The sequence below is a fragment of the Staurois parvus genome, unplaced genomic scaffold, assembly GCF_062004578.1.
Source record: "Staurois parvus isolate SC_StPar_1 unplaced genomic scaffold, SC_StPar_1.0 ptg000684l, whole genome shotgun sequence".
Taxonomy (NCBI): domain Eukaryota; kingdom Metazoa; phylum Chordata; class Amphibia; order Anura; family Ranidae; genus Staurois; species Staurois parvus.
This window is the reverse complement of record NW_028318480.1, coordinates 10001-25021: the sequence shown is the minus strand read 5'-3', so window position 1 is coordinate 25021 and position 15021 is coordinate 10001. Positions and strand designations below refer to the sequence as shown.

General features: G+C 39.5%; 1 protein-coding gene across 1 annotated transcript in view; it reads left to right on the top strand.

The window, feature by feature from the left end:
• LOC149447470 (short transient receptor potential channel 5-like) overlaps nt 1–12172 on the top strand; it is a 431706-nt gene extending 419534 nt beyond the window's left edge. The window contains exon 12 of the mRNA XM_089652492.1: nt 36–12172. The gene's annotated coding sequence lies outside the window, so the exon portion shown is untranslated. The remainder of the gene's footprint in view (nt 1–35) is intronic.
• The last annotated feature ends 2849 nt before the right edge of the window (nt 12173–15021 follow it).

The following is a 15021-nucleotide window of genomic DNA, read 5'->3' as shown; positions in this document are numbered from 1 at the left end:
TGGGAACCGTTTCTAAACCGCATATGTGTGAACAGGATAAAATCCTAAACTAATCCTGTCCTGAACCTGATGTAAACCTGACGTGAACCTGTCAAAAACTACTGTGTCACCTGAGCTTCAATCTGCAACGCACATGTGTCAATCAACTCTAAGTGTCCATTAACATATATGCTGATTGGGTGCAGTTTGAACTGCATCCAATCTGCATGACATAAGAAATATTGCTTACAATGGTGCCTGTTCACGTCAGGTGCGCTGGCAGTGTGGATCCAGTGCAGGTTGAAAAAAGTCCTATCCAATTTCTGAGCAGTGTGGACCGGTTCAGGTGCAGATCAGGGGCGGACTGACCATTTGGAAACTTGGGCACTGCCCAAGGGCCCAGGGTCAGTAGGGGGCCCCATGAGATGCCCCTGGTACCTTTTTCATAGGCTTTTTTGAGTTTGGGCAAGGACACAGGGGCCCCATGATTCCCTATTGCCCAGGGCCCCCATGAGTCGTCAGTCCGCCCCTGGTGCAGATTACAGACTTAACTTCTATGGGAGCAGTTTCTAAAGCACATATTTCATCAGTTGTGAACAGGGTAAAATCCTGATCTGAACCTGATCTAAACCACTGAAAAACTACTGTATCAATTATCAGTGAAACCTGAGGTTCAATATGCACCGCACATGTGTGAATCAGCACCTAGGCTAGGTACACACCTATGCAGTTTGCTTTTGATACGTTTCTGCAGTGCTTTTTGTGGCGTGTTTTTGCACATGCAGTTTTGCTGCATTTTTTTATGCTTTTTTTTTTCTTATTGCTAGGTAGATTAAAACAGAATGCAAAATGCATAAAAAACGCACAATTATTTTCCGTAGCGTCTCTATTGAAGTCTATAGAACCAAAAATGCTAATTTTTGGATTTAAAAAAGTCCCCAATCCTTTCCAAAAAATGCACCGGGTGAAAACGTATGTGAATGTGTCCCATAGCAAATCATGCTAAATAGACTGTAGTGCATTTCTACAAAACGCTGCGGAAAAGGCTTAGGTGTGAACCTAGAGTCGGAAACTTTTCATGAGAGAAAATATAGGTTGTACATGTGGATCTCCTCCTGAGAATCCCAATTGCCTAGCTACATAGAGATGCTTTGCCTTCAACAGCCTCTGAGTTACTGACGCAAAATTCATAAAAAATGCACTACATGCTTTTCTGCAGCGTTTCCATTGAAGTCTAGAGAACCAAAAGCGCAACTTTTTACGTTTAAAAAAGTCCCTGATCTTTTCCAAAAAACACACCTGGTGAAAATGCATGTGAACTTGTCCCAAAAAAAAAAAAAAAAACACGCCGGTGAAAATGCATGTGAACGTGTCCCATAGGAAATCATGTTGAATGCACTAGTGTGTTTCTGCAAAACGCTGCGGAAAAGGCTTAGGTGTGAACCTAGGATCAAGGAAACCTTTCATGAGAGGTCATATAGGTTGTACATGTCGATCTCCTCCTGCCTAGCTACATACTGATGCTTTGTCTTCAACAGCCTCTGAGTTACTGACCCAGAGTCATTATATAGGTAAGACATTCTGACTTTATTTGCTAAATGTTTGTTCTGGGACTTTGACTCATAAATGTTGAAGCCAGAAGCAGGCAAGTTAGGTAACTAACATTTTTCAAAGACCAGCAATGACAACTTCCATGTTTCTTTTTATGGGAAAACTGAATTTATAAATTAAGACGATACAGTAGCTGTAACACTTTTGAAAAATAATGATTGTAATTGTTACTTAGACTGCAGTGTAAAGGAGAGATGAATGAAAAGCAGTCCATATTTTTGCTTTTTAACTAAAACTAGAGAAGAGAAAGAATTAAAATATGTATTCTCCCTCCCACCTTCTTAAAGATGACATTAGCCACATGGGTTGTTATCTCTATAGCAAACGGGTCACATGTGGGCTCTTTGTTATGTTCATACCAGTCCATATGCCCTTCAAGCAACTGTAAAAATATTAGGTTCCCAGGGAAAATAGGCTGCACTCCCAAAACAGCAGGCTGGTACTGATAGACACTGGGGTCTTCTGTATCTCATAGGTCAGCCAGATGTGCAGGAAAAACAAGAGCATATGTATGGGAATGGCAAGGGAAAGAGATATGCAAGAATGTTCCTACTCCTTGTTCACTAAAGAAGTCAGCTGGATTCTGCATCTGTTTACTACAGCAGCAGTGCCAGTTAGAAATGGATTACATTTATTCTGAATTGGTTAGTTTACTTTCTCAGAATCATTTGAAACATTGTCACAAAGCCTGAGGTGTGCTTTTTATTTATTTTTTTCTTTCTTTCACTTAAAGTCACAGCAACACCATTTTATTGCCCAATTACTGCATATGTCATAAATAGGTAAGGGGTCCAAAGGCAGATAAGCTGCATATGATCTTTACATTCACACATCTCTTCTAGATCTGCAATCAAACCACTGTTAGTATTCCATTTTAGGTTCAATAGGTTTTCAGATAGTATGCATAGGGAAAAACAAACCAGAACATGGTAAAATATTATAAAGCATGCCATTTAAGGTTTTATTTAAGTTTACATTGTTTGTGAATGAATTAGCATTTTTTAATTTGCTAATTACATGTAGCATGTTTTGTATACACCATCGGAAAGACAAATATATGATGTTAAGTCCAGCTGTGTGTTTTCCTACTGTTTTTGTTGCATAGTTGTGCCCTAAACTAGCACTGCATCTTCAGAGCTTTATTATTTTGATACATTCAAGTATATTTAGGACTAAATAAATGTCTCACAATATAAAACTTTTTGCTTAGGGGCTAACACATTGACATGGCCTGAACTAACACCGCTTCAGCGCCAAGGGATCCTTAGAAATTATTTTAAAGAACTGTATGGGGTATATAAAAAAAAAACACATAATCACCTTTATGCAAACAACAAAAAACAAAGAGCATTTTCTACAACACTTTATAGAATAAAATTACAAATTATACTCATACACCCAGTGTGGATAAAAGTGCATCATAAAATCCAGAAACCAGCCCAGTGTCAAGCCCCAAAGGTTAAAATGGATGATGGTACCAGCTGACACATCGGGAGACAAGCCCCCTTCTTCAGAGCAAATCTCAATTTCTTTGGTGTCAGATTTGCACCATCTGTTTTTTTTGTTTGCACAGTTACAAGATTCCCTGATATTAAAAGCACTGAAATGCTTAGATCATCCTGTCCAGGTGCACAGTGGCCAATATTATATAACACCGTGTTCTGCATCTCTGGGAGATCTCAGCGCTATGGTGTAAAATTTTAATTCCTGAAAGTCATACTCACCTCTATGTCACAACATTGGTGTGATTCTGTAGTTGTCCCGCATTGACTCTAAGACTGAAGACGTAGCAATCAAATGACCATTGATGGGGCTAAATGGTTAGCACTTCCGCTTGGCAGTACTAGGGTCATTGGTTCGACACCCAACCATGGCTCCACCTGCCTGGAGTTTGCATGTTCTCCCTGGGCCTGTGTGGGTTTTCTCTGGGTATTCTGGTTTCCTACTACACTCCAAAGACATGCTTTTAGGTTAATCGGATCCTGTCTAAATTGGTCCTAGTATGTGTATGTATGAATGTGAGTTAGGGACCTTAGATTGTACACCCCTTGATGGTTAGGGACTGATGTGAATGTACAATATATATGTAAAGTGCTGTGTAAATTGACGGGGCTATATAAGTACCTGAAATCAATAAAAAAATCACATAGTTCTCACTCTGCTCTGAGCAGAGTGGAGAATGTTAGTCACCACTCTGCCCCTCCAGGACTTGCCAGAGCACCAACCTGGAGAGGGGGAGTCCCAACAATATGGCTTGGAGCAGCTCTGTGATGTCCGCTAATAGCAGGCAATAGTGTGCTATGAGCCGACTCTGGATCACAGGAGGGCAAACGTAAGTGCACTCCTGTGACCCATAAGAGAAGTATGGCCAAAAAAGCTTTGGTCATACTTTTTTTTTTTATTGAGTTAAGATTTATAGACATGTCCATCCCTGATGTTTTAGAAATACCTCATGTAAAGGTCCTTTAAGAGCTAATAGGGCATTGTGTTTGCTAGAGCTCTAATGTGTCAAAGGAAATGTTATTCCCGCTCAATATTGTGTTACTATATAAGCATCGGTTAGGTTCAAACAAGGATATACATGTGTCAAGCTGGTAATTTCAGTTTCGCAATTAAAAACAGTACAGTTCTGTGTAGCAAAAGAAATTTCAGCTTTATCATGCAATCACATTTACAAACTGAGATGTCACTTTTGGGAGGTGTAAGAAAACATTCACTTTATCCCGTTCACAGCATTAGCAGTGAGTTCTAAACATTACAACACCTGAGAGCAGGAGTGTGCTACAGTCTTCACAAGTGCAATTCCTGTACATAGAAATCATAATGGAATGCAGCCGGAGACATTCAAATTAAAAATAGAAGATGAAAAGCAATTACAAGGTTGAGGTAATTTGAATTTAGCAGTGTTACAGCATATAAAACACCTAAACACATTTCCGTTTCTAGGGTGCAGTAAGTCATAACAAAGAGCACTTAAAGCTGTTATAAAATATACGCAGGGCTGCTCTTAGAAACCACGGGGCCCTATACAGCCAACTTGACAGGGCCCCCTACCCCAAGAAAAACAGTTTACTATGCTTTATTTATTAATAAACAGTGAGTGATCGGTACCGATACTTCATTGTGTTCGTTCATGAAAGGAAGGGGCTGGTAAATGTGACTTATTTACCGCACCATTCCCCCACTCTCCATCCTGAAGAATCCTATTATGTGCTTGCAGCTGCTGGTGGGAAGGAGAGGAGGGAAGTCGGCAGCACTGTGGGGGTGAGGGCACACAGGGGAAACTGGCAGGGTGATATGTATGGTGCACAGAGAGGGTGAGCGGTATGGTGGGAGGGGCAATTACTGGAACTGATCCCCTGTATGGCTTTCTCTGCAGCAGCTGAAAGCAAGCAGAAGTGAGAGGGAGAAGAAGTCAGCTTTCAGCTGCTGCAGGGAAAGCCATATAGGGGCTTGGTTCCAGTAATTGCCCCTCCCACCATATCGATCACTCTCCCTGCCCACATCGGATTCATGCAGCTGTCTGGGCCCACCTGCTGGACTGAGCCCTGTACAAGAGGACTAGTTGTACCCCCTTATCCACAGCCCTGAATATACATGCGTTGAAGTGTAGATTACGAGTTAAAGCGGTATATTCAGTACACCCAGAAACAAACGCTTAATATATTGCAATTTTCCAGACCTTTGATGTGGTGACTATTAATTTTCTTTTTTAGCAATGTTTCCCTTTATTTTCATTTGGTGATCCTGCTAGGAGGTCTGTTATTTCTCAGCTTTTTTTTTTTTTTTTTTTAAACAGACTTAACTGTCCAGCAAAAGTGGCAGTTAGAGGATTGAGACAAACCATTTACCACTGACAGGGGTCAGCTGTTTTTCATTTATTATATCCAAGTAGGAAAAAGAAGCTGTTACTGTAAAAGTGTTAGCGGGACCTTGGTTTTAATTTATTCAATTTAATTTAAATTTGCTAGTCTATTCACCACTGCCTTCTCTCCTCTCTGTGCCTCCTCCATACAGAGTGGAAACAAAGACAGGAAGTGTGATACTGGCCAGACCACCAGGTGAAAATAAATGAAAAAAAGACTCAAAGAAAATGAATGCAGTCACCACATCCAAAGATTGATAAGTTGAATATATAACAGTTTTGTTTTGAGTTTGACACTCCTTTAAATTAAACTAAACTATAGGAATGTGCTAATTAATAAAAATAAATATAAACATAAAAAACAACCAATTCAAGTGTTCATAAATCAATATGTGAAAAAATCAAAAACACTTTAATGGTTTATTTTTATCTGATTTTTTGTGATTAGTTTAAAGTGTCCATAGATCAATATGTGAAAGTCCAAACACTTTTAGAAAATCCCAAAAGGATAAAAATACATAAAATTGGAAACACCGTGCACAATCCACCACCGAATAAATTAGGTGACTCACCAGAGCTACATGCTGATCGATTGATAGACCAGCATAAGCGCTATTGCTCTGGGAGCGATGAGTAATTCAATTCCAGGTACTAGGAGCGATACTCTGCAGTATTGGATCCCTTTAGGTGTAAAGAAACGCCACTTTGTAATATGGACTGCTTCCTGATAATACGAAAGAAACACTCTGCGACCACTCTCTCCTAGGTAGGTATTCGATTCTCCATAGGCATTGGGACCATATTCAAAAGGTAAAGAAAAGGCATAGTATTGCAGCGCATTTTAAAACCAGAACATATTTTAATGTAGTAACACACTTACAAACAAGGTGTCTAGACCGACACTACCATGAAAGGCATAGGCATAAACCACTAGCACCGCTCACCGCTGATCCCCTCCGACAGACACAGGAGGAGTGTCAAAACGTCAGCATCCAACTGGCCCTGCCCTACATGTTTCGTCACCACAATGTCCTCACGGGGAGGTCTCCTTTAAATTACCTTCACAAAGCTTGGGTCACTTGATAAAATGCAGCAGATTCAAACTGGAAAAAAAAGTTGATCCTTTGGAGCATATTACAAGAAAGCATATAACAGCTATATGTGACTTGCTACCATTTTCTGGACTACTAGTTCCAGCAGCTATTGTAGCAAGCAAATCATGTGGGCACAGGGGAATTAAAGATTGATGCATTCCAAGAGACACTCTGGGCTACCAGGGAAAAAGAGGATGGTTCCAGCATTATATTTTACCTTTCTTAAATATGAATAAAGCTGTTAAAGTGTTAATGAAGTGAAGATATGCCAGTTGGCTCACTGTCACTGCTGATTTAGTAACTTTAATTCCTTCACAAAGTCAAAACAAGTACTTAGAAAGCTGAAACCACCAATTAAGCATTACAGGCAGGTGACTAGCAGAAGAGCTAAGCAGATTCAGCCTTCATAATGTTTCAGTATAGGTTTCCATTAAACAGTACATGAGTAACAAACCATACCTCCCAAATTACGGAGATGGGAATGAGGGCTGCCTCTTAGCAAAAATATGTAGGCATAGGACACACCCCCTGCCACGCCTCCCTTAAAGGAGAATTGTCCAAAGAAATGATTGGTTAAACTCACAAGTGCTTTTTTTTTTACCACTTCTATCCTATTATATTTACTTTTGGAACTTACAAATGCAGCAATTTAGAAACTGGATGAAAGGTTTAGCACTGTAAAACACTTTTTGATAAATAGTGTGTTGTATATAAAAGTATATAGATCAGACCAAAATGAGGGACAAATGAGGAAGAACAAGGGACAGAGACTTTGTTCCAAATGTGGGACAGTCTCTCAAAATCAGGGACAGTTGGGAGCTATGTGAAACCCAGGCAATTCAAACTAAGCATATAATAAAATGCATGAGCAGAAGTAAAAATGCTGAAATGCTAAAAGCAGACCTTTACTCAAAAATGAAATTCTTCAATTTAATCTTTCCCATCAATTTTTTTTAAAAAGTTGTTTTCTTTATGATTTTTATTTAGTTTCTTTTTTTTAAATTTATGAAGCTGTACCTAGACAAGAAATGATGTTTCACACTCCTCCTTGGATACCAATATCACATATCCCAGGAGGCATTACTTCCTCCATTTGCAAAAATGGGGGAAGTAAACAACCCCAGATCTCACACGTGTGCAAGACCGAGATCTGCCACCGTGTCTGTTCATATATTGTTCTATAAGTTGAAGAAAGTAATACCTCCTGGGATATGTGATATTGGTATCCCCAGAGGCATTACTGTCCTCCATTCTTAGAACAATATGTAAACAGATACAGCACCAGATATGTGAGAAATGGCACCACAACTTCTTGGGACTGGCTGCAGGACCTAGGAAGAGACCATAGGCTCTCCTTCAAGTAAACAAGGAAGATAGCAACATGGGATGGGACCTGTAGTAGGACAGCATGGGAGAGAATAGGACAATACTAATGCTGCTGGGCTTGGAAGTATATTACAACAGAAAAAAGCGCTAAAAGGTAAGTGGGAAGAAAAATTTAATTTTCATTGGGAGGGCGATGTCCCTCTATTAATCACTGACCCACAAGAGAAAATCAAAATTCCTGACTTTCCTTTCCCCAATCAACTGAAATCACAAAGCTGCAAGTATATAAGAGGATACCGTCTCTTAAAAGGCTAATTCCAATGGATACTGTGCTAGTAGCGCAGTATTCATTTGACGTAACTTATTATGTAATGTAGATGGAGGCAGCTTGGCATCTAGCAAGTTCAGAAAGATGACAGGCTCCATTTCACTCCTCCTGGATAGGTTTATTTAATAAAATTCCAGGCATTAGGAATGATGGCATAAAGTGTCGGTTTCGGTTTTGCTCTTTCATGTTGGGGAGATTTTTCTTTACTTCCTGTCTTAGAATCCTAAGAGGAAGTAAGAGAAAATCTCAAGGTTAGGGGAATTTTTCCCTTAGTTGCTATTGAATGAATATCTGCATCTAAAGATTTACCCCCACCTCATATTCCGGGGACAACAGTACAATATTGCATTTCCCATAACATTTTGCCTTTCCACAATGGTGTCACAGACCATAAAAATTGAAAGTGGTTCCAATGCTTCCCTACTCAAAGAAAAAAAAAAAAAAGTAATAACATTTGGCTATACATGCATATGAAAAGAAATAGGGTTTTACTACTAAACTGGAAAAAAGCATGCTGCTCCCACATTGCTCCCATGTTTGTGTTTTTGAACTAGAGTGGAATGCACTGGGATATAGACACCAAAAGAAAGAAAATTGAATGGATTGGTGCAGCCACAGTTTAGTTCACATGACTCTTGAAACCAGTCAGTATACACCAAACTAAAATTGCAAATGTAGGTTTAGGGCAGGGGTGTTAAACTGGTGGCCCTCCAGCTGTTGCGAAACTACAAGTCCCATCATGCCTCTGCCTTTGGGAGTCATGCTTGTAAGTATCAATCTTGCAATGCCTCATGGGACTTGTAGTTTGGCAACAGCTGGAGGGCCACCAGTTTGACACCTGTGGTTTAGGGTGCTTCAGTAACTGGGAAATGGTATTGGTATATAAACAAAAGAAATATGTTGCCATCACACCTTGGATCTTTGTAGCAAAGTCCAAACATATACTGAAAGACCTCATTACAGTGCAATGTTTCAGAGCCACATAGGACCCCTTTACCATACGCCTGATGAAGCACCAGTTTTACTCGGAAAAGTTGCACTGAACTGAACAGGGATTTCCAAATATAGGACTGAACTTTGCACCAAAGACACGCTGGTGACATTTGTGTTCTGCAGTCCATTATTTATAGTTCATAGGAGTCATTTGCAACTCTTATACACAGCATGACTGAAAAGTTCTGATAGAAAAGGTTCTCCCCTTCAGATTTCTAAAACTGGCCATAAAGATATCTAACAGATTCCTCCATCCATGCTATACAGCGCAGATAGATAAATTTTTCCTTGCGACTATTCTATTTTGACAAAATGCCCAAACAGTGGCTGCTTCATCTGAATGTTCGACTGATAATTTTCCTCCCAGCTCCTTCAAGTGAATGCCAGGCAGTAAGGGTCTGCAAGGGCCAACCACTGAATGCATTTCACACAGTGTATGGCAAGTTTAGGCTCAATAAAAGAAAGAGGAGAAAAAAAGACCACACCAACACAGAGACTATTGTGCCACTTTCAGCGACAGTGCAAGAAGCAACAGTTCAGTAAATAAAATCATACAGTACAGGTGTACAAGATCAAGGAGAATGCATTTGCCTTTTTTCTGCAACCTAACCTGGGATGATGCTCTCTATGCTATATGTAAACAGACAAGTGCCACCTGCTGTGTTCATTATGTGTGAAGTGTTTGTAAACCTCAGGCATGAAATATAAAAAAAAAAAAAAAGAAGAAGCATATTCCTCTATAGTGTGTACTTGTCTCAATTCAGGATACTAAGTGTCATTTCTGTCTGCTGCTTCACTCCTCTGCTATAAAAATTAGTTGCTTCTAATGAGTTTTCCTGACCACCAAGAGAAAAGAGGTAACAGGGGAGGGACCTCCAACAGATTGACAGCCTCATCTCTGTTCCTGTGAGCTGCATGAAGGGGGGGGGGGGGTGTCTCTTCCCTCCAATCAGATCTCAGCTCTCTTCATTGATGTAATTTCAGCTCTCTACCCAGTGTTGTTTTTTTTTTTAGAGCTGAGAGATTGTGTAAAATCTGCACTTTGATTGGATGTAGCTAACAGATGCTATAGATAAACAGATACAACTTATGTAGAAGGATTTGTTTCATCTCTGTGTACCACCTGAGGCCAGTCACTTCACTGCGTATATGCGAGGATTTACAACCACTTTAATATCAAGAATATTAAAGCGGAGCTCCACCCAAAAGGACAAATTAAGGATTAGCACCTTTGGAGAGCGGGTACCCAAAATTGACAGGTACCCGCTCCCACTTCTGCTGCAATCGCCTAGGCAATCAGAAGCAGAAGTTGCCCCCCTCCCCGTAGTCTTCTGGGACACATGACAGGTCCCAGAAGACTACGGGACTATTCAGAAAGCGCAGCGCTTCTTGGGCAGGTGCAGTGGGCCTCTAGACTGTGAAGCCGCAAGCTGTCATAGCCAGGTGCCCACACTGAAGATGCCGGGCTGGGAACACCGGATGTCTGGTGAAATGGGCTGCGACGAGGATACCGCAGGATCGAGGGACAGGTGCGTGGCTGTGTTTTAAAAGTCAGCAGCTACAGTGTTTGCAATTGCTGACATATTTTTTCAAAGTGCGACTGGAACTCTGCTTTAAGATTATTATGCTTCATTTTCAAATATGCTGTGGTAAATAAGCCAATAGATCTTAAAAAAAGTCATCTGCAAATTTTGCTGTGTGTGTAGAAGATATTTTGCTGCTGTGTACTAAAATAGCTTAGACGAGGTATATTAGGAGGATATAAAGTAAGGTAGCTCAGCTGACCATTGTAACCAGCTGACCAGCTGTAAGTAGAATAGGTATAATTTCTTGTTTTTAAATATTGCCAACCTAGAAAAATATGAATAGAATAAAACCCAACTCCAGTTTTGGTTATAGTTATTTTCTCTTTGATGTGCATTGGACATTATGACAGAGGGGATTCCACTAACAAAGCCACAGGAAGTAATGGAAGCACATTTCTAGTCATGTGAGGATGAATTTCTGTCTAGATTTTTTGGCTTTGTCTCCTTACTTTCTGACCAAGTGAAGGATGCCAAACAGAATAGGAAGAGAAATCTCCTCCAAAAGTTCTAAACTCCCCAAATTTTAGGCTGGGTTTGGTTTCAACCCCTCCCCCCAACACACACTAAGGGATTAAAGAAGGATTTTGAATGTACAACAACTACCGAGTCTTCACAAGATAAAAGCTTATCCTATTATCAGGACACCTGCATTAGAAGTGCAGCTTTGGGCATAGAGGTCATCTTCATTACTAGAATATGTCTAGAAAATGTGTTCAATGTATGTTTAATGCAGCACTGTGCAAAATAGTAGCCAAAAAAGCCTTTTGTCCATCTAGTTTATTTACATAACGCAATAGGAATTCTGCAAGCATGCATGGGTGATACCAGAACTGAATATCTCTGGGAATTTAACAAATATATATATAAATATATATTGTATGTGTGTATAAATAGACTGTATATGCTTATTACATTGAGAAGGTACATACATTTCTGTACATAGTTATTTTTTAAATTTTTACAAAATGGCAGCAATATGCACCAAAATGGCATCTTGCCTGCAATGAATATAGTGGATTCATAGCTCTTTCTATCCCAAGAAGGTGAGAGTTAATAAATGTAACATGCCTTGCCAATCCTTTAGCACAGACGGGTACCTGTACATTCTGAATGTCCATTTAAAAATACGCAAAATAGAATTCACGTAGAGTGCACTTTGGGGTTATACAACACACACAAAAAAAAAATCAGATCGCTATTCCTGCAGAGAAACTTTGTATATAACAAATGTATTTATTTCCATGTTTTTTGTAACTTACTTGTACACTGAAATATATAAGTAAAGCTTATCCTTTTTCCCAAAAATGTATGCTTACTGAAATTAAAATTTTTATTCTTTCATACAGTATGAAAACTTTAAGTTGCCAATAAACCTTTATTACTACAAGGATTAATTTGTATTTTTTAAATGCTTTTCTTTTGTAATCAGACAAGAAGCAAGCAATATTGTACATAAAGTGATACATCTGGTCCAAAGTTTCACAAATAAAAATATTTTGCAGCATTTCAGTAAAAAAAAAAAAATCATAATACATGCACCATAATTACATGTATCAAATTCTTATGTTTGGGGAGATGAATAACATGATGGTCAAAAAATGGATAAACAGTCCTCCTGCACTTATGGAAGCAACCTACACACACCAGCAGCTCACACTCTAACTGATACCTTAACAGTGATCAAATAATGCAAACAAAAATAGTGCAGCGCTCTAATGACCCCACACCCCCCAAACAAATGAATGCCAAGTATGATGAAAAACGTGCCACAAAAAACAATATAAAAAATGCCTAAATCTTAGTGCTCAATATTAGTGCATATAACAACGACTGAAAAAACGTGTGACAAAATGAATGATTAAATCAAGATGAACCCCTAAAATGAGAGGGGTATACAGTGATTAAGTGAACAAACGTGATCAAACACAACATCAATCAAAAGCAATGTCCATAAACTTGTGCTTCAAACTCCATGCAGCATCGTGTGGTGAAAGAAACTGTGAATGCGTCTACACACTCAAATCCTCAAATGGCAAGATTGCCTCCTCCCCTCCCCTCTGCGACCCAATGGGCCACTTCACTTTCAGGATCACCCAGGATCCTACTCCAACACTGGCAGGTGATTCTGGGACCTGTAGTTCCCCTCCAAAAAAACTAGGTGTCACAGGAAGGTTTTCTGCCTAAAGATATCTCACACCCCACAGGGTGAGATAAAAGAATCCTCCATAGTGTAGTATGCAATAATATGTTCTTTAATAGCAGAATAAAAATGCCCACTCACATAAACTGTGTCATCCACAGCAAATCCTTCATGCCTGAGTATATTGCATGAAATAGGGGACTTTCAGGTTCCTCAAAATGGCGTCCGACGCCGGAAGTGCATCACCGCGCTCCGGAAGCTGCATCACGGTGTACCTACGTTACGTTATCCAGATACCCAGAGGAAATCACGAGGTTGGTGACGTAACGCGTAGGTACGCCGCGATGCAGCTTCCAGTGAGCGGTGACGCACTTCCTGCGTCGGAAGGGGGAGGGGCTACGACGTCACCCAAGGACGGCAAGTACATTCAGTGAACAGCGGACACACTGGCTGTTACTGATAGTGGATGTTTTAAAAAAACGCTTGTTATTTTCTATTACATGTGAGTGCATATGGGCACATAATAAAGGTTTACTATATTTAGAAGATAAGGCACTATGTCTATGTCTTTTTTATACTGAGGAATATTCTAAAGAGGAGATTGAGCGAGAGATCCTTGCAGTGATACTGATAGGAGAGGAGAGCCACGGTGGAACAGCAATTGGGAGCTATTCACCACTACTGCTATGGTGCAATACATGATTTATAGTTCCATTTGAGGAACAAAAGCTGGTTGAGCCTTTCAGAAGGCTTTATATGAGGTGAGTGCATATAGAGAATATAATAAGAAGTCACCAGGAATTGCAATTTCACATTTTGGATTTGTCACTTTCATCACTAGAGACTGCTTTTTTTTTTTTATCACTTTTTAATGGATGTATATCACATTATCACAATGGACATTTACCATCAATAATTACACGGATAGAGATTATTTATATTTTATATTATATATTTCTTGAGAGATATAATTTTTATATGTTTTATTAGCAATTTAGGAGCGTGGCACTATCATTTAAATTGGTTTATGTTTTTTTCAGTTGTTATATGCACTAATATTGAGCACTAAGATTTAGGCACGTGACACATTTTTTATATTGTTTTTTGTGGCACGTTTTTTATCATACTTGGCATTCATTTGTTTGGGGGGTGTGGGGTCATTAGAGCGCTGCACTATTTTTGTTTGCATAAGAACATGATGGTGTTAATCATAATCATTATGTACAGGGTACATAATTCAAGGGCAAAAATGCTGCAGGTCTCCAAAGGAAAGTGTGATCATGGTTGTACTATTTGTGCCAAGAAGAAATTCTAAATTGATATCAGGGTCGGATTGACCATTTGGAAACTCGGGTGCTGCCCGAGGGCCCGGGGTCAGTAGGGGGCCCCATGAGATGCCCCTGGTACCTTTTTTATAGGCTTTTTGGAGTTTGGGCAAGGACACAGGGGCCCCATGATCCCCTATTGCCTGGGGGCCCCATGAGTTGTCAGTCCACCCCTGATTGATACATTAGGTGTGTGGCAAAAGAATTTGTACACTTTGTGGCAAAAATCGTCATCATAGCAAATAAGTTGTAGGGTGTCTTGTAGCAAGAGAGTACAGCATTAGTTGCAAAGAATTTGGGAGACCAGAGATTCCAGGCACCCAAAAAGAAAAGGAGAGTGACTCTAGTAGCAAGAAGTTGTAGAGAGGGAAAAGAAAGAGGTTGGGGGGGGGGGGGGGGGGGGGGAGCTGAAAAATAGAGAGGGATAAAGGAAATAAAGTGGAAAAGATTAAACACGTGCAGAACGAAGACATTTCTTTCGCTTCGATTTGTTCATTAACTAATATCATTTAGATACATTTGTTTTTTGGAATCCATTTAGTTTATTCATTTTTTAATTCAATTAGAATTTTCCGAATTTGACCTAATTGAATTCAATTATGTACTTGAATTCAATTTTTTTTTTTTATTCGAATGCAGCTGCTGAATTTTTCACATCTAAGAATTGCAATATGTAAACATTTCATATTCCTTTCCAAATCGAACTTGAATCAAATTTCAATTTTGTTATTTCAGATGAATTTTGTTTAGTTATTTCAGGAGGATTTGTTTACA